This window comes from Octopus bimaculoides, chromosome 3, assembly GCF_046866305.1.
Source record: "Octopus bimaculoides isolate indiv1 chromosome 3, ASM4686630v1, whole genome shotgun sequence".
Classification (NCBI taxonomy): domain Eukaryota; kingdom Metazoa; phylum Mollusca; class Cephalopoda; order Octopoda; family Octopodidae; genus Octopus; species Octopus bimaculoides.
Genome location: NC_142930.1, coordinates 9165450 through 9191195, shown reverse-complemented (window position 1 = coordinate 9191195; position 25746 = coordinate 9165450). Strand labels below are relative to the sequence as shown.

The window sequence follows — 25746 nt, the reverse complement described above, 5'->3', positions numbered from 1 at the left end:
TAGTAAAAATAAAATATAAGGTTTTTTTTTTCCTTCTTAAACTTTTATTCAGGAGAGAATGCAGTACCCATGAGCTGTTAGAGGGCCTCAGAGACTTATACAAGGGAGGATTAATTGATTAGAAATAATAATTGACTTAAAAAGTAGATGAAAAAACGGCTATGATTGATATAGGTTCTCACATATGACTTAAAGATTTTTAAGCGAGGTAATTCATGCAATCAGGGAACAAAACCTCCCTCTATGAAGTGTTTACAATTTAAAATCAAAGAGGATAACTTCAGTATAATCAACCAATTGAAGTTTTAGGAAAATAAAATGATACAGATTGGGGAAAGTAACAAACACGTCTTAATAGATCAGTGAAACATTTTACTAGTTGGCTGTGTGTGTGTGTGTGAAATTAGGAAATGATCTGATTATAAATATCAACAAAATAGATGAAAATATCTTCAGGGAACATTCTACATATTAAACATACATATCGTAGGATATCACATGTCTAATATGTCTTACACTGTGTACTACAATGAGTGGAAAACTTCAGTCAACTGAAACTGTTTTTATATACACTTATCTCTTCCAAGTCTTGCCAACTGAATATGCTTCACTGAAGAGATCTAATATGACAAAAACATGTTCATTGCTCTCACCAATTGGTTTTTGAAGACAAAACCCCATTACCACTTCTATCTGCCCCATAATTTTAATAAACTGAATTTATTGGAATTACCTCCCTTGTATTTTATTTTCCTTAGATTTTAAACAGCCCAAAAGAGGAAGTACTGTTGGCTGACTATGACTATATGTGTTTAGTATGCAGACTGTTCTCCTGATGAACTTCCACATGGCTATATTGTTGCTATATCAAAGTAGGTGTGACGATATAAATAAACAATATAATCAAAGATTGGATGAGTTTGCCTATTGATACAAAGCAAAGCAGCTATGGTGAAATGGCAGGTCACTTCCAAACAGTTACTCATTAATTTTATGCATTAAGTCTGCACAATCAGACTAACTGAAATCATTCTGATAGCACAATGGCAGGAGAAAACCCTTTTTTAAAAATTTTTACTTTTTAGATAAGTCAGTCAAAAGGGAAGTGCCAATGACCTGTGCAGACCCTCCCAGACAGGTGAGATTGATGCAGCTGATACTCAGCCAAAATGACTATAGGAAAAAGATAAGCAAAGGATATCAGTTGGCCTAGTTCAAAATACTGACAAGAATAAATTCTGTAAAAGGCAACAAAGGATCAGATAATGGTCTTAAACCAGGCAATGTATTAAACATGCTAGCCAAAGACAACCGGATGGCCTCAAAATAAGATATGCCTAAAAGTTTCATTTATTGCAATTCTAGAAATGACAGAAGACAATTACAAAATAGTGATTATAAAATATGAAAGCAAATATATTTGCAACAATCTTTCTCAAGTTAATTAGAAATGAAGTTTATTCCTAAAACCCTAGTAAAAACAAAAACAGATTTTTATGCAAAATTCAATTATACTTGTCATGTGATCAGTGAAGTAGAAAAACGAAAGCCTGATCTATGTGAAGTTTTTCCAAATGTTAAAGTTGTATAGAATTTATGATGGAGTCCAAAATAAACTAATATTTACATAAGCTACAATTTGTTTATATATAAACAAGGATAAAACAACCAAAGCATCAGTTCATCACAAAATTTTGAAGGGTATTGGTGCACACAAGAACATGTGCACCCACTCTCTTCACAAGTTTGGTTCAGTGAGCTTATACAGAGAGCATCTCTAAAAATTATAATACATATGAAGGACAAAACATTATGCAATTGGCTAAACAGAGATTTGCAAGAATGCAGAATTGGAAAAAAATTTTGATGATGGGAAATTAGTAAGAAATAGTTTTCGATTAGAAATCTTGAAAGAGTGACACAAAATTACATTTTGTTCCTATTAGTGCAAATCTTATGCTAAATCTTTGCACCTTAATGATAGGCTGTGAATAAGGCAGCAGAGCCATGACTTGTGGAATTTTTCTTTCCATTCAATTACTTCGCACAAATTTGAAACGTCTAATGGAGATAAAATTAGATGGCAATAAAAGTTATAGTTTTCGATTCCTTTTAATTTACTGAAAATGTTTACTAACCCTGTTGAGTGGTAACAGAAACACAAAGCCTCAGTTCGGCATTAAATAGGCAGATCTTTAAAAAACAAATCAATTCCATTCTAATGCTGACTATAACAGTATACTTGACTCCTAACATCATAAATTCGAATCATTTAGCTAACAATGTCTCTTAACTAAGTTTCATTATTCTATATATTGAAAATGACAATACTCCCCTCACAGCTAAACAGTGAGAGAAAGCTGCCTTCTAAAACTCCTTGTTCCTACAACAGGACGACATTATCCAATGTGCTCTTTTGTTGTTTAACCCTATGACAGCATTCAACAAACCTATAACTAAAAGCATCCCAGTCATGACTGGCTAATCTTTTCGCAGGTATCTAAAAATAAAAATGGATCTGTGGGAAAAACCACTCGTCAATCCCCAGTTTCCACATCACCCACCAGATAAGGGATTGGAGGACCCTGTCAAAGGCTTTCTCCAAGTCAACAAAAGCCAAATATAGGGGTCTATCTTTGGCTAGGTATTTCTCCTGCAGTTGCCTTACCAGGAATATAGCATCAGTGGTGCTTCTACCTGGCACAAAACCGAACTGCATCTCATCTAAGCAGACTCTCTCCCTAATTAGTTGGACTATGACCCTCTCCATGACATTCATCTCCTGATCCAGTAGTTTGATACCCCTGTAGTTATTTCTGTCTAAAGTATCACCTTTACCTTTGTAGTAGTTGACTATGGTGCTGCTACGTCAGTCATTGGGTATGACTCCATCATGAACTACCCGGTTTACAATACGAGTAACTAGGCCATAGCCCACACCACCAGATGTTTTAAGCATATCAGCAGTGATTCCCGATGGGCTGAGGGCTTTTCCTGGCTTCATGCCTTAATTGCTTTATCTACCAGGGAGCTGTCTATTCAGATAGCTGGTCCCTCAACTGGATCAACATTTGGCAGGCTCTCATCCTCCCATTCATTCTCTATGTTCAGCAGTCTTTCATAATGGCTCTTTTTTTTCCGAATTATTAAAAGCAAGTGAACCATCATCCATGCGGACACATTTCTCTCCTGTGACATCACAATTTTCTCTCACACACTGTCTTGCAATCCGGAATACTTCAGTTCTTTGGTCCTCACATTGCTAGACATTGGCAAACTTCTTTTCTGCTTTGCCCTTGGCTACATATACCTGCCACCCAGCCTCCCATTTGGCTATCTGGGATGGTTTCCTGCTACCCCACCTTTCCAGGCCTGTTTCTTTGCTCTGATGGCTTTGTCTACTGTATTATTCCACCACCATGTTACTCTAGGTCTGGAAGGGACTTTGCACCATCCACAGACTTGGTCTGTGGCACTCAGTAAGCTGTTCCATAAGAATTTCCAGCTACCTTCTATGTCTGAGGACTGTAGTTCCTCCTCCCTCTCATCAAATTTCTTGATGAGGATGTCCCTAAATCTCTGACCATGTTAATGGTTCTTTAGCTTCCAAATCTTTCTCTTCTGGATTGGTCTGCTTCTTGGCATCCTCCTGGTCTCGAGTCGAAAGTCACTAATGACTAGTCTATGCTGGTGGGGGGGGGGGAGTGCATACTTCACCTGGGAGGGTCTTTATATTTAAGAGAAACCCTGAGTCCTGCTGTCTGGTGAGGATGAAATCAATCTGGCTAGCAGAGTCCCTTGATTGAAAGGTTATCAAGTGGCTGTCTGGCTTCCTGAATTTAGTATTGCAGATTAAAATGTTACATGCATCACAGAATTCCAGTAGCCTAGTTCCCTCATCATTCAGGGAACCAATACAATGGCCCCCATGAACACCAGTGAAGATATTGGATTTCTGTCCAACACGCCCATTAAAATCTCCAGCCACAAAGATGAGGTCATTGACACTCGTCTTTGAGGTAGCCTGTAGGAGGGTATCATAAAAATGGTCCTTCTGATCATTTGGTAGCCTTGGGCAGAGATAATTGTAGCTGTGCTGTTCTGCAGGACTAGCCTGAGCTTAAGCACTATCGCATACCCTAACAACCTCTATGACCTTATCCACCCATTTCTCTGCAAGGAGTATGCCTACACCCCCTACTCCATCCATGTTACCATGCCAGTTTAATCTCTGTTTGCTCTATGCATGGGCTGGATTGAATTGAGATTTGTACAATTATTCGACAAGAAACCTGCATAGAAAAAAAGAAAAAGAAAAAACGTTCACAAATTCCATCCCAACTTGATCCAAATGTGGATGCCTGATAGTGAGCAGATAAATCTTTTGAAACCCATGCTGCTGAAAAATGCCTAAATCTTAAATATTGTTCTATCAGTGCAACCAATTTTATTTCAACACTAAAATATCATTCATCATTTCTGTTGTTTTCTATGCTGGACAAAAATTAAAATGTAATTCAATAGCTGTAATTTTCATCTAAATTTACAGCTATTTTTTTTAACCCTTTTGTTATCAACTGACAAGCTCTGATCCAAATCTGCCCATTCTAAAATTTAACTTCTAAATAAAACCCTTTCATCATACCTTTTATCTAGGAAGTTCTTATGTTCCAAGCAGCAGCTTCAGACATACACACACACGCACGCACGCACACACACACAAACACACACATTGATATTTTTTTTACTTGCTTCAGTCATTTGACTGTGGCCATGCTGGAGCACCACCTTTAGTCAAGTAAATTGATCCCAGGACTTTGGAATCTTTGTAAGCCTAGTACTTATTCTATTGGTCTCTTTTGCCAAATCGCTAAGTTACGGGGACGTAAACAGACCACCATCAGTTGTCAAGCGATGTTGGGGGGACAAACACAGACACACAAACATATACACACACACATATATATATATATATATATGTATATATATATGTATATATACGACGGGCTTCTTTCAGTTTCCATCTACCAAATCCACTCACAAAGCTTTGGTCCGACCAAGTCTATAGTAGAAAACACTTGCCCAAGGTGCCACACAGTGGGACAGGACCCAGAACCATGTGGTTGGTAAGCGAGCTACTTACCACACAGCCACTCTTAGGCCTATATATATATATATATATATATGTCTGCCAGATCAGATTGGAGCCTGGTGCAACCTTCTGGTTCGCCAGTCCTCAGTGAAACCAACCAACCCATGCAAACATGGAAAGCAGACATTAAATGACGATGATGATGATGATGATGATATAGACATATGTGTGTGTGTGTGTGTGTGTATTTTGCACTGTTGGTGATTAAAAGGTTCCACTGAGCCAATTATTGCATTACAGCATTTCTGACGACAATGTTTAACACTTTTGATACCAACCCACCTGAAACCAGCCTTGGTTTTTATAATATAAGCTTAATGTTTTAACCCTTTAGCATTCAGATTAAATATAATGCTTATATATTCATATTGTTTTGAATTTATCATGCATTATCTGATAGCTTCAAGATTTAACCCTTTCATTACCAATCCGGCTGAAACCGGCTCTGGCTCTGAGCACAAATGTCTTGTTTACATAAGTTTTGAATTAAAATCTTCCACCAAACCTTAGTCACAATTTATGTTCCTAACACTAGCTGAATGATAACTAAGTTATTTTACTAAATTCTTTGTTATATTTAAAGTAAGAAACACAGAGAATCTCAAAATAAATACAGTAACGAAAGGGTTAAATGTGATTCCTTATTTTTAGAATCACATTGTAGGATAGGTGTGAGAGGCTGGATCTGGTCAGTCTGAACATAATATAGGTAGAATATTTAGGTCAAATTTTGCCAGATTAAATGTTGAAGGGTTAAAGAGATCTAAAGCCACTAGTCAAAATTCCACGTTAATTTATGTTCCAAACACCAGGTTTTACTCCTTTTACTCGTTTCAGTCATTTGACTGCGGCCATGCTGGAGCACCACCTTTAGTTGAGCAAATCGACCCCGGGACTTATTCTTTATAAGCCTAGTCTCTTTTTCTGAACCGCTAAGTGACGGAGACATAAACACACCAGCATCGGTTGTCAAGCAATGCTAGGGGGATAAACACAGACACACACACACACACACACATACACATATATATATATATATATATATATATATATATATACGACAGGCATAGCTTTCGTCTACCAAAATCCACTCACAAGGCTTTGGTTGGCCCAAGGCTATAGTAGAAGACACTTGCCCAAGATGTCACGCATATCGTACTAAATTCATTATTTTCAAAATTAATGCATTTTAATAAAAGGGTTAACCCAATGCAAGAAACTTCATGAGAACTGTGGCTAATTTCTAATTATCTATGAAATAATCTTTGTTACAGCTAAAACCTTATGATTTTTAAATATTTCATTTACATATGACATTCATTTGCTAAATCAATAGCAAGATATTCATTCCTCTCTAGCATTCAAACAGCCTACATCAGACCTGCACTGTCTTCAAATTCATTCTTCAATGAGTAGGGATATGAAAATGCCTCTTAAGAGAACAAAATCACTTTCTGCTTATAAAGAAACATGAAACTAATTCTATTCTCTTGAATAAAACCAGATTAAAACCCCAAAAAGCCACTACAAATGCTACGCCTCAATCTCATATTCACTACATCAAAAACTGCACCCAAAAGACAAGCCTTCCTTTTTAGAAGTAGGAAATATTTGATGAGCCATTGATTCTCTATAATCCTCAAGGACAATGGAACACTGCTCCCACATCTGGGATGGTACTGCTGCTGAATACATACACACTACTAACATACTAGATACCAAAAGAAAGCCAACTCATTCATCAACACACTTCACACTGAAGCTACATTCCAGTTATCTCCTTTCCCTACTTTATCACTACTAGAGCAGTTTATGGGCCTTAAAACTAGCTAGTTGTATACCATCTCATCATCATCATCATCATCATTTAATGTCCGCTTTCCATGCTAGCATGGGCTGGATGATTTGACTGAGGACTGGCGAACCAGATGGCTGCACCAGGCTCCAATCTGATCTGGCAGAGTTACAGCTGGATGCCCTTCCTAACGTCAACCACTCCCGAAAGTGTAGTGGGTGCTTTTATGTGCCAGTCAGGCGGTGCTGGCAACAGTCACACTCAAAATGGTGTTTTTTACGTGCCGCTTGCACTGGAGCCAGTCCAGTGGGACTGACCTCGCGCAAATGTTTTTTCACGTGCCAGTAAGGCGACACTGGTAACGATCACGCTCAAATGGTGCTGTTTACGTGCCACTGGCACAGAAGCCAGACAGCTGCTCTGGCAATGATCATGCTTGGATGGTGCTGTTAGCGCTCCACTGGCACAGGTGCCAGTCATCGAATTTGGTTCAATTACGATATCGATTTCACTTGCCCCAACAGGTCTTCGCAAGCAGAGATTAGTGTCCAATGAAGGAAAGGTTGGCATGGGCGCCAGAAACTGTAGAAACCCACATCTACATATACACACACGACAAATACACATAATGTATGCCTGTATACAAGCACTGGCAAAGCTGTATGATCTCAACCACATAATTTCCGGTTCAGTCGCAAAGTGGAGCAAAAGTGTCTTCTACTATAGCCCAATGTCTTGCAAGGGAATGTCAGAGACAGAACTTGAAGGAAGCTCACTGTGCACACATGCACATAAGTACATGTGTTTGAATGATTGCAAAAATCAGTTATGGTTTCTGATAATGACATTACCACTCGTAATAGGCCTACAACTGGTAACATTCATTGACATTTCCAGCCAACAAATCACCTGCTAACTCAGCACTTTCAAATTCCTCCTGAGTTAGAAAAAGAAACAATCCTTTGCATGAGGAACATGTAAGAGTTGGCAGCAAGAAGAATATCCAGCTATAAAAATCCTGCTTTAATTTCCTCCATAGAACAATGACCATTAAACAAATGGTGTGTGTATGTGTGTGTGCGCACATGCGCTTGTACATTAACTGACCTGAGAAACAACTTCAACAAACATTTTTATCTTCAGTAATTTCAAAACATTTTTATCTTCAGTAAGCCAAAATGGCTTAAGATACATTTATTTCTTCTGGGAACTAGTGGTTTTAGCCAATCTTGTTTCAACTGACCAAATTTCATTTAAACCCTATCTCCACTGGTAGGTAGTCTTTCTTTTGTTCAAAACTAGAAATACATACACATACACAACACAGTGGAAGCCGCTTATGACAATCAGACATGATCAATTGCATTGTTACTGAAAATGTTTCATTTCAAAGTAATCATAATAAGCGGTTTCCATTGTGCACATTTATATTAGTACTGACAGGACAAAAATCAGTACACAAGGTCAAGATAGCTTCTTTATGTTAATGCTCACTTTATTTTTCTGTATATTACAAGACAGATGAAATAAGTATGAGACTAAGTATGGAAGGATAGAGTGATATAATCAACTAAAACCTTTCAAAAACAGTTCTCCAACAATCACCACAATTTACAATCAAGAGTAGATTTGAAGCTTGAACAGATTTCTTTAGGATATAAAACTAGATGGTGGTGCAGCATAACTAAATATTTGAAAGAAGTGTATATGATGTACTTTGCTCAGAATTGGCATGGAAAAATATAGAAGTTTCTCCCAATGTAATGGTTAGTGGCACCATCCATTGCTCATCTAACCTGATGACTCATGGTTATCATTCAAAATCAACTGGTTGTAAATGCCTGAGTGATGAGTTTAACAATGGAATAGGCTGTTACGGCTTGTACTCAGAAACTGAATCTAAATACAAAGGAAAGGTAGGACAATGATTGGGGAAAGGACTTTTTTAAAATCTGTAGAAGATAAAAGCAGAACTGCAAGCTAAAGAAGCATTTGCCAATGAGCACTGAGTAGTTACTTTGTAGCACCACCTGTTTTCAACTTGAATCAGTTCTTTTCGAAAGTGTACTGGCCTTGAGCATGATACAGTGCTCTCCAATCAGCTGTCTCCATTATTCAGGTATTTCAATTTTATTGCTGCACCAGATTATTTTCTTCTTGGTTTTTAGTGTCCATGAACCACACACCAAAAAGATGTTACTAGGAAACCTGTGCAATCAGTAATAGATGTCAGCAATGATGAAATTCAACATAAAGCACTTGACCAGGCAGATGTAGTCGAAGAGTATGAAATACACGTAGATTTTCAGTGCAGGCAGAGTACAATCCTCAATTCTATACCAGAAATAATGTCCTTTTTTTTTTTTTTTTTTTAAATGATCTAATTGTGTATCTAACCAATAGAAAACTAGGTCATCTACTTCAAAGGCTGTTAACATAAGACATGAGCTGTTTATCATCACCATTGTTTAAATGTCCACTTTTCCTTGCTTGCAAGAGCCAGATTTTCTATGGCCAGATGCTCTTCCTTTCTCCAACCCTTACCTGTTTTCAAGCAAGGTGATATTTCCTCAAGTCCTTTGAACACAACAGCCTGAAATGTTTACACAAAAATGAAAACACGCCTGGCCATTGTGTTGTTTGTGATAATTATCATTTACAATTAGCATGTGATGTCAAGACAAATAGAAATGAGAAGATACACAGTTTGTTTTAGTATCTATCTACCAAATTCACTCACAAGGTTCCAGCCAGCTCTGCACCACAGAAAACACTTGCACAAAGCGCTCTGACGGATTGGCAAACTTCTTAATCATACAGCCATGCTTGAATAACTAACATTTCTTCACTCCAAGCAGAGTTGAGAACATGCAGGTGGATATTACCACTCAAGACTCTTGAAAATATAAAAGTGTCAGAAGAGGTAAAATCAGTAACAACATACACCAAGCAAGTTTTGCTATAAAAGCATAACCAGAAAAAGTTAGTGGAAATGGTGGAAAACATTCCTCTTCTGAAAATCAAATAGGATAGCAATTCTTGATTATGATATTGCTACAGAAGTACACCACCTGCTCTGAAGTTATGCCAAAGTCTGTCGGGATTGATCATATCAAAAGCTACCCAAAATTCAGCAAAATAAACACTGGTTGTAGGTAACACCCATTTTATTCAAAGAATTCTTTATAATGTGAAAATTTAACCTGAATACCTACAACAAACTTCAAGTGTCTGAAGATGCAGACAGGAGAAAGAAGATTGACAATCTTCACAGCAAAGTGGTTGCTATAGAAAATTTTATCACATTGTCGGGAGGTATGACATGTCAAGAATAATCCAGTTCTCAAGATGTGAGAGATGACCATAGGAAGTAATATGACTTTAACTTTTTTTTCTCTCATTCTAAGCTTCAATTTCTTCAGAAGTTGGTGTCTTTGACAAAGGAGCAACTTACTGAAGTGACTAGCTACAACATGATGACAATAGAAAAAAATGAAGTTTTTGCTAAAAGAGTATTTCAACATGTAGTCTGTAAAGTAATCAGTTGATGATTTTGAAAAAGAATATGCAAAGAACAAAAGTTAAAAGACTAAGATTTATAAGAATCATGCTGATTAGGAAATATGTGGTTCAGTGCTATTTACTAAACTAAGAATATATATACAAGAATTTGTAGAAGAAATTTATAAGAATAAATGATCTTCCCTTAAAGCTTTAGTACTACAAAAGATACAGGACCAATAGCTGTAACACTCAAAAAGAAAGATTTCATATAAATTTTTGCTATCTTTAGCCAAAAATGAAATGTTTCAAAAGGAAAAAGAATGCAAGTTAGAATGGCTCATGTATTATAAAGAACATCTATGAGAATACTGAAAAACGACATTTTCATTGCTAGCTTTTAGATTAGAAAATGTGGCTCTGATGTAAGGATTAAATAAGAAAATCACAGGACAGGGCAATAGTTCCTGTCAGCAACAGCAGAAAGATAAAGTTTAGGCATTAATAATGAAGAAATTGACCGTTAAGAGATATAAATAGAGAATAATTAATGTCACCCATTGGCCAAATTCCATGATTGCAACTTGGATTATGATGTAGATTTCGCATGTAATTTTAGTAACTTATGGGCCTAAAATATGGTAATGTCAATACAAATGGATAATGAAATTATTGACTGTATTTTGCTGGTAATAATTAACTCTCCAAGTGAAGGACAGATTTGTATGATGCTTGCACAAGAAGTGCAATGTTGCACTGTACTGAAATTTAGGCTTTGAAAGCAGAAGATATACAAAACTTCAAAGAAATGAAATGAATATGCTCTGCTGAGTGTATAATGCTAGTGTGTATGAAAAAACAGTGCACAAATGAGCTAAGGAAAAAACTGAGTATTAGAGGAATCAGATTCAATGTGCAAGAGAAGAGACTGAGCAGATATAGACATGTCATGTATATGGAGGACAACAAATGAATAAAGAAATTCAGATTGATCCAAGTAGAAGGAACCTACAGGAGACCAAAGAAGCAATGGTGAAAGCTGATCTAATGAGGTTGATGGGATTGATAGAAGACCACAAGTAATGAGACACTATACTGAAAAAGATCTGTCAACATGCAAGCATGAAAAAATGAATGTAAAATGATGAAAATGTACCAAACTAATCAGCTTTTCAAGTGAAGTTTCCTGTTGCTGGTTACAATATCAAAAGACTTCCAGATATTCAATGATGATTTTTATCATTGCTTTAGACAATGTTGAAATAGACAAAATAACTGAACCTTTCAGGGATATTCTGGCAAGTTCTTCAAGAAAAATTCCAACAAAATCATTTAAAAGTTTGCCCTTTGATTCAGGGCAACTGCTAACATTTTCCAAAAGATTTAAAAGGTGTCAGGTAACTTGATAAATTTCTTCTTTGTGTCAAGGCAGAACTCTTGTGGTAAAGAGGTAATGTGTCCCAGGAGATTCCATGCTTTACACTCCAAAAGCTGAAAAAACATAACTTCTGCATCCAGAGTAGTGGCTCTGATTACATATTCTGATCTTGTACACATAAAATTATATGCTTATTTTATGGATTGCTACTTTTAAGATGAACACTTGATTGTGAGTAGCTATCTCATTCATAAGCCACTGTTTGTTGCACACTGTAATCTGCAGCTAACTCCCATAACTGAGGGAGACCTTTATCAAGCTAATTGATAGGACAAGCAGTCAAGTCTAAGCAACATTCATAAACATGAAAATTAAAACTTCTGAATCATCTAGCATTATTGAAGAAGTGTAAATAATTTAAAACTGGAGAAAAAGGAAGTCAATTCATAAAGGTAGTTCATATTATAGCCAAATGTTTCAATCTAAATGCTAATATTACTGAAAAGGTGGAAAAAAAAAGAGGAAAATCAATCTTGCTAGCCTAAAGACATCTGCAAGCAGATAGTTAAATATAATACATTGGAGCACTCGATATAAAAGTGAATACATAAAATGAGATACATTTGTGTCATGCACAATCAAACAAGGTATTTAGTTATCAAGATGGTACCTGGAAGCCTTCTTTTTCACAGCTGTTACTTGACACGACTTTAAGATTCAAAGCAAATGATTTCTATTTTACAAACAAAATATAGAAATTACTTTGAAATTATGTGAAAATCTTTTGGAAAAAAAATACAAGAAAAACAAACAAAAAATCAGATGAAGACATTATTTAACTTGGTATGTTAAGAATCCAATACAATTTTTAATGTCCAAAGTTGAAATATATGAACCCTTCCACCAAACCCCACTTAAATCATACAATCTGTAACAGGTTGTAATAACTTATTACTACTAAACATGTTACTCCTGATAAAGTTATACATGTGTGGTGTTAAAGTAAAAGATTAAATAGGACATTAGTGTCTTGTAAATCATAGACATACCTTGCAAGATAAATTTGGTAAGGGATCTATTATCTCCATAAACATGTATTATGCTTCTTACAATTTCCCTTATGCAAAACAAAAAAAAAAAATCAGAGATTTGGTGAAAACAGTTTACTTGTTTATAAGATGTGAAACTTTCTTTTTAAAATATCCATCATCACAATAAAAATCATATTGAGTCAACGAAGAAGCCTCTGCATGACTACTCAACCAGCTAGAAATAGCAGCCAGCTACCTCTGAAATCACACTACTAGCTTAATAAAAGGCCACATTAAATATCATGGTCCTAGACAACTATATCTGGAGGGAAAAGATGGGAAATGTACAACTGGAATGCCTTTCATCATAGCTTTGCACAATCAGGTTCCACTTGGGGCAAATACAATGGAAATCACAAGTAGCATTCTCCACATTTTAGAAAAAAAATCTTGGTGAATAGAAAAACAAACTGTATGAAAAGTAAAATTAAAACATTGAACATAATATGTTCTATTTTGAAGGTGTAACTATGTAAAACAAATGTAAACTAGAAATATTTCCAAGTTTCTAAATAAATGCATTAGCATTTAAAAATTAGATACTGGGAGACATCACTGTGTACTACTCAATAACTAACAAATTCTAAGAATATATCTTGTAACAAGACAAACGAAATAATGTCATGAATAACTTTAAAGTCAAGTCAAACTGTAGACAGAAATAACAGGTATAAAATAATTGGTATACTCTTGTTTATAACCAAAAGAAAACCAAAACTAAATCAAAAAATATAGACATATGTAAATAATTATGCTGACCTTCTCAAATTTAAACTTTCTATAATTGAATGCTAGAAGCAGAGTAAAAAATAAGTATATAATCACCTTTACGAACCAATGAAACTGGACTTCTACATTGGCCTTTATCAATGAGAAAGCAAATGTTGAGTCATGTCTAAAATGACATTTCAGGCAACAGAGATTGTGCACTTATAATGTCTACTGGTTGCATTGAAATCCCAGCACTCACTAATGTTGATTTTTCAATAAATTACTCTACAATTTAATATTAATTTTCTCAGCACATATTCTGATGAAAAGAAAATGCTGGAATTTTTCAAGACTTCTAAATTATTTTATCTTTTCTATCTAAACTATATCTCAATTTTTTTTTATCTTGATAACATTAATTCATGTCCTGTGGTTAGAATTAAATTAGTTACTTTTATTTTTAATAGCAGACCACATGAATACTGGGTTATATATGTGTTTAACTTTGTTTAAATGTATATATTTGAAATATAGTACTTGAAGGCATTCTGAGAATAAATGTTTTAAATTTAGTGAAATTTTATTTAACTTACTAGAAAATACGTTCTTAGAAATTGGATATCATAAAAATGATTCCCTCTCAAAATGTAACACAAAACATCAGCCTAATAATCTGGAAAACCCATACTGCCAACATTCCTAACCCAAGAGAACATTTGAGTTATACTAAAAGATAATATCTTTCATTATCAATTTAAAATCCTTTTCCTTATGCATTAATTAGTTGATATGACATTTTATTTAATGCTTGGTACATTGCCATGCCAACAATTTATTTCTGCTCTGACAACCGATGTACTGATACAACTTCTGTAGTTCATTGTATTATTTTCTATTCAATACTACTACCAAATCATGTAACATTTCAAATATCTCCAATCCAACGTACATAGTCATGTATTTTATGAAGTTTGATATCATCCATTGTTTTAATGTCCACATGAGCCAGACGGAATTTGTCGAGGCAGATTTTACTACAGCCAGACATCCTTCCTGTAACCAACCCTTACCTGTTTCCAAGGTAATATTTTCCCTTGGACAGACCGGTTTTCATGAAAGATTAGAAGAACATTAATAGTATGGCTATGACATCTGTTCACAACTATCATGTAATGTTAAGACAAGGAGGCACCAACTTACATGTATATATACAAGCTTCTTTCAGTTCTCATCTACTATTGACAAGGCTTTGATCAGCTCATAGTTATAGAAGTCAAAATATCACACTGAGAATGAACTCTGGACTATGTGCTTGGGAAATAAGTTCTTAACCACACAGCTATGCCTGTGCCTACACTTTAAAAATTAAATGACAGACAATATATAAATTTTCAAATTTGATTACCTTAGCTTTTAGTTTGTTATAATTGGTCATGCCAAAATCAAATTTACTACTTACATGATGTTTAATGAACATCATATAATAAAAAGTAGCAATTTAACTTAATTGCTAATACAGTTTTAGCTGTAAACAAATATATTGAATTAATGTCAAAAATTTTTTAGTTTTACTTTTTTTCTATTTGTTTATGTAGGTAATGCATAATTTCTCAAAGTAAAGCACTTATATTTCAACAAGATGACAGAAATACTAAATATCATTTATACCTTACCACACACGCATGAAACATCTAAGCATTCATATAGGGACTTCAGGGAAACCAGGCATTGCCTATTCACCCAAAACTTCTGCATAATCCTCCACATGTCCCATGGTACACAGTCTACAAAGCAAGAGTACACCTCTCGGTAATATTCTCACAATTTCTCAAAAACCTGCCATAGAGTGAAGATCTGGTTGGTTGTGCTGTGTCCAGGATGGAAGTCATACTGTTCATCCCGCTTGGGCCTCACAATTCCCTTACATCTTATCCAAACACCAAGCATAGGATCTACCAGGGAGGGTCAACAAGGAGAGTCCGCTATAATTAGAGCATTCTTTTGTCTCTGCACTGAGCTCTCGTACCACAGACGTGATTAGAATGTCATAGGAAAGAACTGCAAGATGGATTCTTCAAGCGAAGCCAACCAGTAGGAGGATTAGGGGTAGACCAAAAACAAGCTGGTTGAATAATATCCATAGTCTTAGTTGATCACACTTAGGAATCCAGCTGGAAAGTCTGACAAATGCTACTGATCAGATCCTATGGAGGCAGTACCTAAGGACTAACCCCAGTACCCTTGCAGAAACAGTGGGTGGAGAAGATGGTAGGATATGAAATAGATTGAATAAAATATCAGATGGCTGCAATACTTTTGCTTCAATCATTTGAAGAAATATTCAATGCAGCTAACTTAATATTGAACAGTCAGTCATGTAAAAGACATTACTAAATGATGTAAAGGAATTTTATTATACTATCACAACAATCACTCTCTCTTAAGAACTCGGGTGCTTTAGTGGAATTCACAGATGTAAACATTCAGTTCCCTCCTCATTAATGTTTTTCTTTCATTGTTTGGGTCGGGCATCAGCCATATCTAACTAATCTGAGAGGGCCTGCAAAGATAATCATCACTAATATTCTAAGTTATTTCAAAAAGAAAGCACCTGCAAAAACTGCCCTATTTCTCACCTCTAGTTGCCACTCATATGTGAATCTATCAAAATCCAAATACTTTGTCATTACTAAATCATTTTCCTCATGAACTCATATACAGTCGACTTCCGAAATATCCTTTCATACTGCTGTAAGTAAAATTTAAATGTGATTTACCAGTGTTAAAATGCAACAATATTTGAGGATTACACATCGTATGTAAAAAGCCAAATATTCGTGAAGATGAAAATACTTTTGATACTTCGAGCAACATACCTAAATTGAGAGTAACATGGAAATATGCAAATGAATTATCAATATTCAAAACCCAACCTGGTTAATACCTCGACATCGAGTTGCATTAATATCTAAACATTCTAATGCCATGTGTTTTCATATTTTTAACTTCGGAAGACGAACCAGGTAATCCCATCAAGTGCTTTTTACGCTCATAGTTGGGCAATATGGTGATGCTCTGAAGTCAACCATTTTCACAATTTTTTTTTTCCTATTACATTACTAAACACAGACTGTACTTTTTAAAACTTTATCCAGTAAGAGTAAATTTCCCATTTTACATACGTTTTTCTACGCTAACATGGACTAAACGACACCACAAATTAAAACATTCAACAAATTCTTCAGGCGCATTCTACAAATTTTGTTTTTATTAACACCACCCATACAATTAGGAAATATGACTAAACTATTAAAAAGGATAAACTGATTATGTAGAGTAATGTACCTTGCCGGAAAGACACACCTTGTTAATACTTCAATATAGTGTAAGAGAGAAAATGGGACAGACAACAATTCTGAAACATAACTACAATATTAGGCAATTTTTCTAAACAATACGAAAGAATATATAGTTTTACTTATCTCTTTAAAAATTTGACAAACTCAAAAGATTATTTCCGGTAATAGGCACAAAAATTCGAGAAATATTAAGAAACAAAAAAGTGAGAGGAAATAGTTTATTAAAAAAATATATAACGGGAGTGCTCATTGATCTTTGCAGCATCAATAATAGCTTGCCTTGGTAACGAGAACCATGCATATATTAAATAAACGGTTTAATTTCATTCACTATGTGGAAAAGAATAAAGAATTTTTTTTTTCTTTTTTCCTTTTTCCTACGTAGTACAGGAAATGGAGTCACAAAAATGTGTACAAAATTGTGAACTACATAAAGCTTTAAATATTACATATATAATACACTATACATATACTAATATCATATACACACATAATACATACACAAACACACACACACACACACATATACATATATATATATATATATCACACACAAATATATACACACATATATGTGTGTGTGTGTAACTGTTTTAATTCTGTAAGCATATCTGTGTTAATTTATTTTTTATTTTGATTAAATTTTCCTAGCCAGAATTGAAAATAAACATCACTAATTCCAAATTTTTACCAATTAATATAGATTATAATCGGCTACCACATACACACCAGTACAGAAACGAATTCTTTCATATTTATATATTAACTGACGGCTTCATATCTTGTCAGATTGAAAAACAAGGGCTAATTGGCTCTAAGCATTTGTGTATATTTTCGGAAGAACCTGACATTTAACAAGCTAAAATATTTTACAAAAAAAATACATGTATATATATATTATGGGTGTATTGGAAAATATTTCGAAATAAAGGCGATATAATTTCATTTAGGTAGTAAAGAAAAATGAAAAACCGATGAAATCCAATACAACATCAAATGAAAGGAAGGGAGATAACCAGCATCTCGGCCGGACAAGCTAATGAGAGACGGTAGAAGTGTTCAACGTGCTAGGTAGGGCACCTTAACTATGACTAACCGATCAAATTACAGCAATACAAATGTGAACAGTTACGAAGGAACATTTTCAACAAGCATGAGTTAATGACGTGAAGAGTTACTAATGATCACTTTGATTAAAAAAAAAGTCGACGGGTAAATGGAGACGAAAGGTAGTAGCGGGCCAGCAATTAAGGACTTAGTGGAACAATATAAAGCAGTCGAAAATAAATGCTGCAACACAGAGATAGCAAGAAATAGTTTTATTAAAGATTCGAGAAATACATACTAATGTGGAAGTTAGTAGAATTGTTAAGATTAAAAGCTGTTCAACCATTTTGATGAGTAGTTTTAGTGTATCGAGCCACTTCCGTTTGCAGCCACCACCCACCGTACATCTATTTAAGTCTGGCTGGCTGTTATCTGTTAAATAGACACTATCTCTTGAGCCGTTTGAAAACTAGACAAACAAGAGTGTTACAACTATAAACTATTACGGTCAATTGAAACTAATCAATGAAATTATATATTGTAAATTTACAGACATTTTAAAATACATATAACGTATAACAGCGATACTATTTAGTAAATTATAGAATATCATAATTATAGATAAGAAAGCTAAAAGACTAAAATGTCATTTGGGATGGGGTTCCTAGCCTTTTTTCATGATGTTATTTGAAATTGTCAACCAAACTTTTTAAATAAAAGGGTAAAGCAAAAAAGAATGAGTTCAGTTATGAAGTAAATGTGCCGACATGAGTGTAAGAAGAAACAAAAATATTTCAGAATGGGATGGGAATAAAAAATGGTAACAAAAAGTCAAGTAAATTTATGACTGTTAAAAACAAAAAATATATGATTCACTAAACAGGGCACGAACTCTTATGAATATTCGCAACTAATAAAAACAATAACAAAATAAAATAAATCAGTTGAGAACTAAATATCGAAAGCTGACTAATTTGATCAGAATTCCCCAACTTTAAAATACGAAAAAAATATTAAAACAAAAGAAAAAAAACAGGTATTTGCGGGTTGTGACAAATAATATAAAGATTAACGGACACAGTGTATATATATATATATATATATAGTAGCGTTAACTCTTTGGAAGAGGGGTGGGTTACAATTAGATAGAAGCACTAGAAACGGTAGATTTTTTTTCGGTTTTCTAAGAATAATTTCCGAGCTGTAAACTGGGATAATTAAAAAGGGAGAGTTGAGCAGCAGGAAAGGAATTATTTGTGTCACAAGACGTTTCGCTGTCCAAGAAAGCGATATGGAGATGGATTCTATCAATAATATCTTTTAACCTAAAGAGGGTCCCTTAACTCTGTGACAATATGGATGACAAATAGGGTAATAAATAAATATTAAAAACAAAATAGAAAGAAAAAAAAAAGTGCATTGAGAAAGATAAGGGATTCTGAAGAGAATGACACATTTCGATAGACCGAGATAGCAAAAAATAAAACGAGAGATACACGAGAAATGGAGAAAGTTACTAAATGAAACTAAAAAGATACTTACCTTTTGTTTACAGTAGTATAATGTAATGGTTAACGAACACCCTTCTCTCGTTGCTGTCACCCTACCCCAGACGAAGTAAGCCCACTGTGATGACGTAAGACGCCACCGAATCGTTACTATATTTGGAATTATTTCCCGTGACGCTCTGCTGCTGGTCCGTATAAAATATGGACTCGACACTTTAGACGAACCGTTTCGTTAAAGAGTAAAAGTGGTGAAGCGAAGAAAAAGTTACTTCGTTAATTTTTATTTTATTTTATTTTGTTTTTACTTTTTAGGAGAAATTATTTCCATCACTAACATTCAGTTATCCTAGTTTTACAACATAAAACATTTCATTTCTTTAATCTTGATAAAATGTGTAACGATTTGTATGGTCGAATTTAAGCAATAAACATGCATAATTTACAACTCCACAGTTAGCATTTCAAACAAGCACTTTGTAGCCGTTAAAACAAAAAGATAACAAACCAACGTTAATAATTAAACTTAAGTGGATGCGCGCGCGCATACATGTCTGCGCGCACGCACGCACGTGCGCATGAGGATAAAAATTAGAATATTATGTTCGAAAGCAAAATTAAAATGGGAATATACTAAAAATGGGAATTACAAATAAGTAATAAAAGAAATGTAAAATATTATTTTTGAAAAGTTATATTCATTACAAACTAAATTCCTACACAGGCGCAAGAGCACAGATTTATATGGGACGGTAGTTGACAGTACTGTATGTTACAGGTACTTGTTTAATTGTGCCCGGAGGGAAAGTAAGATCTAAGCAATTTCAGCTGGTTTTGAACACAGAAAGTTAGACAATTACTGAATGCCATGAACAGAAGTAGGTTGCTCTAAGTAGTTCCTAGGTGATGATGCTACTAGAAAACTTTATCATCATCATCATCATCATCATCATCACCACTTAATGAGCGTTTTCAATGGACAGTTTAACAAGAACTGATGAGCCGGCATCAGTTTTAGCATGGTTTCTATAGGAGGATGTCCTTCCTAATTCTGACCACTTTACAGTGTGTATCATCATCATCGTTTAACGTCCGCTTTCCATGCTAGCATGGGTTGGACGATTTGACTGACGACTGGCGAACCAGATGGCTGCACCAGGCTCCAATCTGATTTGGCAGAGTTTCTACGGCTGGATGCCCTTCCTAACGCCCAGCTTTAGTGATGTCACCAAATAAATTGTAAGACAGAAAGGAATGGAATTAAGAAAAAGGAAAATGCTTCCTGTGAAGTGGGAGTCTTCAGGCAAGGGAGGCTGTTTTATGACAGGTGTTGAAAGGCTAAAGTATAGTAGACTGGCAAGCACGGCTGTCTTGCTACGGAGGAGATACATGGCTACCTCTTAATTATATAAGGAAGAATAAGGCAACAAACTGGCAGAATTGTTAGCAGGAGTGGCTGTGTGGTAAGTAGCTTGCTTACCAATCACATGGTTCTGGGCTCATTCCCACTGCATGGCACCTTGGGTAAGTGTCTTCTACTACAGTCTCGGGCCGTCCAAAGCCTTGTGAGTGGATTTGGTAGACGGAAACTGAAAGAAGCCCGTCGTATATATGTTTATATATGTGTGTGTGTATATGTGTTTGTCCCCCCAACATCGCTTGACAACCGATGCTGGTGTGTTTACGTCCCTGTAACTTAGCGGTTCGGCAAAAGCGACCGATAGAATAAGTACTAGGCTTCCAAAGAATAAGTCCTGGGGTCGATTTGCTCGACTAAAGGCGGTGCTCCAGCATGGCCACAGTCAAATGACTGAAACAAGTAAAAGAAGGAGTATGCCAGACAAAATGCTTAGCTGCATTTCATCTGTCTTTACGAGTCAATAAAATAAGCACCAGTTGAGCAATGGGTTGGTGTCATTGACTAACCCCCATCCCCACCTTCTAAAATTATGCCAAAACTTGAAATACTTACATAAGGGTGATTTGTAGTGTAAAGGCACAAAGCTTACTAGTTAGGGCATTTGGCTCACAATCGTAAGGCTGTGAGTTCAATTCCCAGCAGCATGTGTCCTTGAGAAAGACACTTTATTCCACATCACTCCAGTTCACTCAGCTAGAAAAGGGCCAGTCTTGTCACATTTTGGGTCATACTGAATTTCCCTGAGAACTACTTTAAGGGTACACGTGTCTGTGGAGTGCTCAGCCACTTGCACGTTAATTTCATGAGCAGGCTGTTCTGTTAATTGGACCCAAGTGGAATCCTTATCATTGTAAGCAATGAAGGGCCAGTTTTTTTTTTTAGGTTAGTTGTAGCTGGAGGGAAAATAAAGATGGCAGTGTTGGAGTGCCCTGAGCAAACTCTCATGGTACAAGAAACCCCTGTACTTATTTTTTTAAAGCTAGGTACTTATTCTATCTGTCTCTTTTGCTGAACCACTAAGTTGTGGGGATGTAAATGCACCCACACCAGCTGTCAAGTGGTGGTGAGGGACAAATACAGACACAAAGATGCATGCAGATACATCATCATCATTTAATGCCTGTTGTCCATGCTGGTATGGGTTGGATGGTTTGACTGGGCTGGCACACTGGAAGGCTACACCAAACTCAAGTCTGATTTGGCATGGTTTTCTACAGTTGGATACTCTTCCTAATGCCAACCACTCCAAGAGTGTAATGGGTGCTTTTATGTGCCACCAGCACTGGTACCAGTTTGCACAACACGAGTATCTACTACGACTATGATTTTGCTTGGCTTGTATATATGCATATGTATATATATATATATATATATATATATATATATACATATATCATCATCATCATCGTCGTCGTTTAACATCCGGTTTCCATACTAGCATGGGTTGGACGATTTGACTGAGGACTGGTGAAACCAGATGGCTACACCAGGCTCCAATCTGATTTGGAAGAGTTTCTACAGCTGAATGCCTTTCTAACGCCAACCACTCAGAGAGTGTAGTGAGTACTTTTACGTGTCCTGACTTTAAATATCATTCATGTTTCTTTCTTCAAAAATACCTTGTAACCACTTTTAAGTTCCAATACTTTCACATCATTATATCCTTTATTAGTATTGAATTTTTTATAACCTCTTTAGAGGCCAATTCCATTCCTCTTCTTGCTCCTACCTACTCTCATCTCAATGTCAAATGACCACACTTCTCCACTATGAATTCCATCATTATATTTGCAGTAAAAATTCTTGAATCCGATAATTTATATTGAATTAATAGGTCTTGTTAGTATCAATATTGTTCGTTTCATATCTTTATCCATTCACCATATATAAATACATTTATTTTCTAACCATTGGGTGTATGGTTCAGAAGCTTGCTTGCCAACCATAAAGTCTTGGGTTCAGTCCTGCTGCATGGCACTTTGGACAAGTGTCTTTCACTATAGCCTCTGATTGACCAAAGCCTTGTGAGTGGATTTGAAAGGAGCCCATTGTAAATATATATATACATATATATATATATATATATATATATATATATATATATATATATATATTTCAAAGGGCCAGCCTTGTCACACTGTGTCACACTGAATATCCCCAAGAACTATGTTAAGGGTACACGTGTCTGTGGAGTGCTCAGCCACTTGCACGTTAATTTCACGAGCACGCTGTTCCGTTGATCAGATCAACTGGAACCCTCGACGTCGTAAATGATGGAGTGCCAACAACAACAATCCCCACCACTACCACCATCACCTTTTCAAGTGACACTGTAATGTATCTTAATACTGCAAATAAATAAAAGGTCTGTCCATTTTACATTTTGTGCCTCAGAATTCCAAGAGCCTTAGTCTATCTTCATTCATCATATCATATCTATAGCCTCCCTGTATACTAGAGTAGACATGCTGTTTTCTGCATCTGAACTACACTGTCGGAGTGGTTGGCATTAGGAAGGGCATCCAGCTGTAGAAACCCTGCTAAATCAGATTGGAGCCTGGTGTAACCACCTGGTTCACCAGTCCTCAGTCAAATCGTCCAACCCATGCTAGCATGGAAAACGAACGTTAAACGATGATGATTATATATATATATATAAGGTTAGTTGTGTTAGAGGTTAAAAGTAAGAGCTTTGTTGATGTAAACCCTCTCAAGTATCGCCACAAGGAAAAATTTAGACTAGTCAAGTCTGGGGAATGTGAAGGCCATTCAAAGTAGACCTCACAATGGTTCCAGCTGCTCATACCACAAGAGAAACAATGCAGTTGCTATGCCAGGGCTTTGGAGAGAGAACAATCTCTTACTATGGCAATGTCAACTGGCCTTCACATTCCCCAGACTTGACTAGCCCGAATTTTTTTCTAGTGGGGATACCTGAAAGAGAGGGTTCACATCAACAAACCAGAAACCTTGGTGCAACTGAAGGAGAACATCAACAGAAAAATCAGAGAAGTGGGGTCTGAAACTCTTGAGGGTGATATGGTGCAAGTTTTGGAAAGAGCACAGGCAAGTAAAGCTGAAAATGGCTGCCATTTAAGCGATGTCATTTTTCACATGTGATGGAGTGGTGCTGCAAAATATGACTTGTGCACATTGATTTCTATTAACTCCTTTATGTTGTATCAAAGTTTCATGCATTTATCTGTCGAGTTAAGGAAGTTATTAGAAATTGAAACCCATCAGGGACTTTTGGGACACCCTGTATATGTATATATGAAATCATGAGATAGTGAGTTTGATTTGCAGACTAGGCTGTGTTGTGTTCTTGAGCAAGACACTTTATTTCATGTTGTTCCAGTTCACTCAGCTGTAGGAATGAATTGCAATGTCACTGGTGCCAAACTGTATTAGCTTTTGCTTTTCCCTTGGATAACATTAGTTGCATGGAGTGGGGAGGCCAGTGTGCATGGGTGATGGCTGGTCTTCTATAAACAACCTTGCCCAGACAAGCGTAACTTTCTAGGTGCAATCCCATGGTCATTCTTGACTGAAGTGGGGTCTTTACCCTGTATGTATATATATATATAGAGAACATACCAAGAGTTTTCATCAATTGATGTAATGTAATAGGTATCTTTCTTTAAGGACATGTTAATTTTTGAGAATTGCTGGTTCCTTGATATTATTACATTACATTATATTATATTGTCTTATATCATATTATATATATATATATATATATATATATATATATATATATATATATATATATATATATATATATATATATATATATATATATATATATATATATATGTATGTATGTATGTATGTATGTATGTATGTATGTATATATATACATATATATAGAAAGCGAGAGAGAGAGAGATGTATGTATTAATATATATTATATATGTATGTATATGGAAAATATACAAGGAGTTTTCGTCAATTGATGTAATGTAATATGTATGTACTATGAGTGTTCAGTTTGGGTAACCACTAAAACTCTGGTTTGAACTGCAACTGAAAAATGTGGTGTTGAAAATGCCAATTAAAAGTGTCTAGAAGTGGCTAGAAGTGACTAGAAGTGGCTAGAGAGAGATGTATGTATTAACATATATTATATGCTTGAGTGGTGCTTTTTATGTGCCACTAGCACAGGTGCCAGTCAGGTGGCACTGGCATCAGCCATGCTTGAATGGTGCTTTTTACGTACCACTGGCATGGGTACCAGTCAGGCAACACTGATGATGATAATGATAAATTGTGTATGTGGCATATCTCTGACTATTATGTTGCATCACTTTACTTCCAGTAGTAGTTCAAAAAATAGAGATCAATAAATTAAACATTGGGGTCATTATATATAAAAGTTATAGTTTTCTATAACTGCCAAATATTTTATATCTTTTTCTCTATTTGTGCTGAGAGCTTTAATACCAAACCTTTAATATTCTCATCTATTTACTTATACTTGAATCTTTTTCTTCAGTTCGCTTACTCATATTTTGAGCTTTGTCTATACTTCCGATAAAATAATATAAAAAATTTTCTTGTACAGTCAAGAGCTGAGGTTCCAAGAACTGAGATCAAGATTGGTGCTAGAATATCCACAATCATAGGTTAGTTCAACAATGCACACCTGTACCTCCAGGCCTACAATGTATGCTCGGTTCTTCCAGCCCTATGATGTGGAACTGCTTCTCTCAATCCTACAATGTATACACCTTGCTCCAAGTCCTACAATATGTACCTATTTTTCCCAGCCTATAATGTGTTCCCCC

At 35.6% G+C, this 25746-nt stretch overlaps 1 protein-coding gene across 9 annotated transcripts in view; it reads right to left on the bottom strand.

The window, feature by feature from the left end:
- LOC106872353 (ras-related protein Rap1) overlaps positions 1–25746 on the bottom strand; it is a 102304-nt gene that overhangs the window by 62260 nt on the left and 14298 nt on the right. For 5 of the 9 annotated variants that reach the window (XM_089348542.1, XM_089348541.1, XM_089348544.1 and 2 more), the window contains exon 1: positions 19577–19667. The exons of 1 other annotated variant lie outside the window; for it this stretch is intronic. The gene's annotated coding sequence lies outside the window, so the exon portion shown is untranslated. Of the gene's footprint in view, positions 1–12496; positions 12560–12875; positions 12939–19576; positions 19668–25746 lie in introns of those variants that run through there. 3 more of the 9 variants (XM_089348540.1, XM_014919318.3, XM_089348543.1) reach the window with 2 other exon arrangements.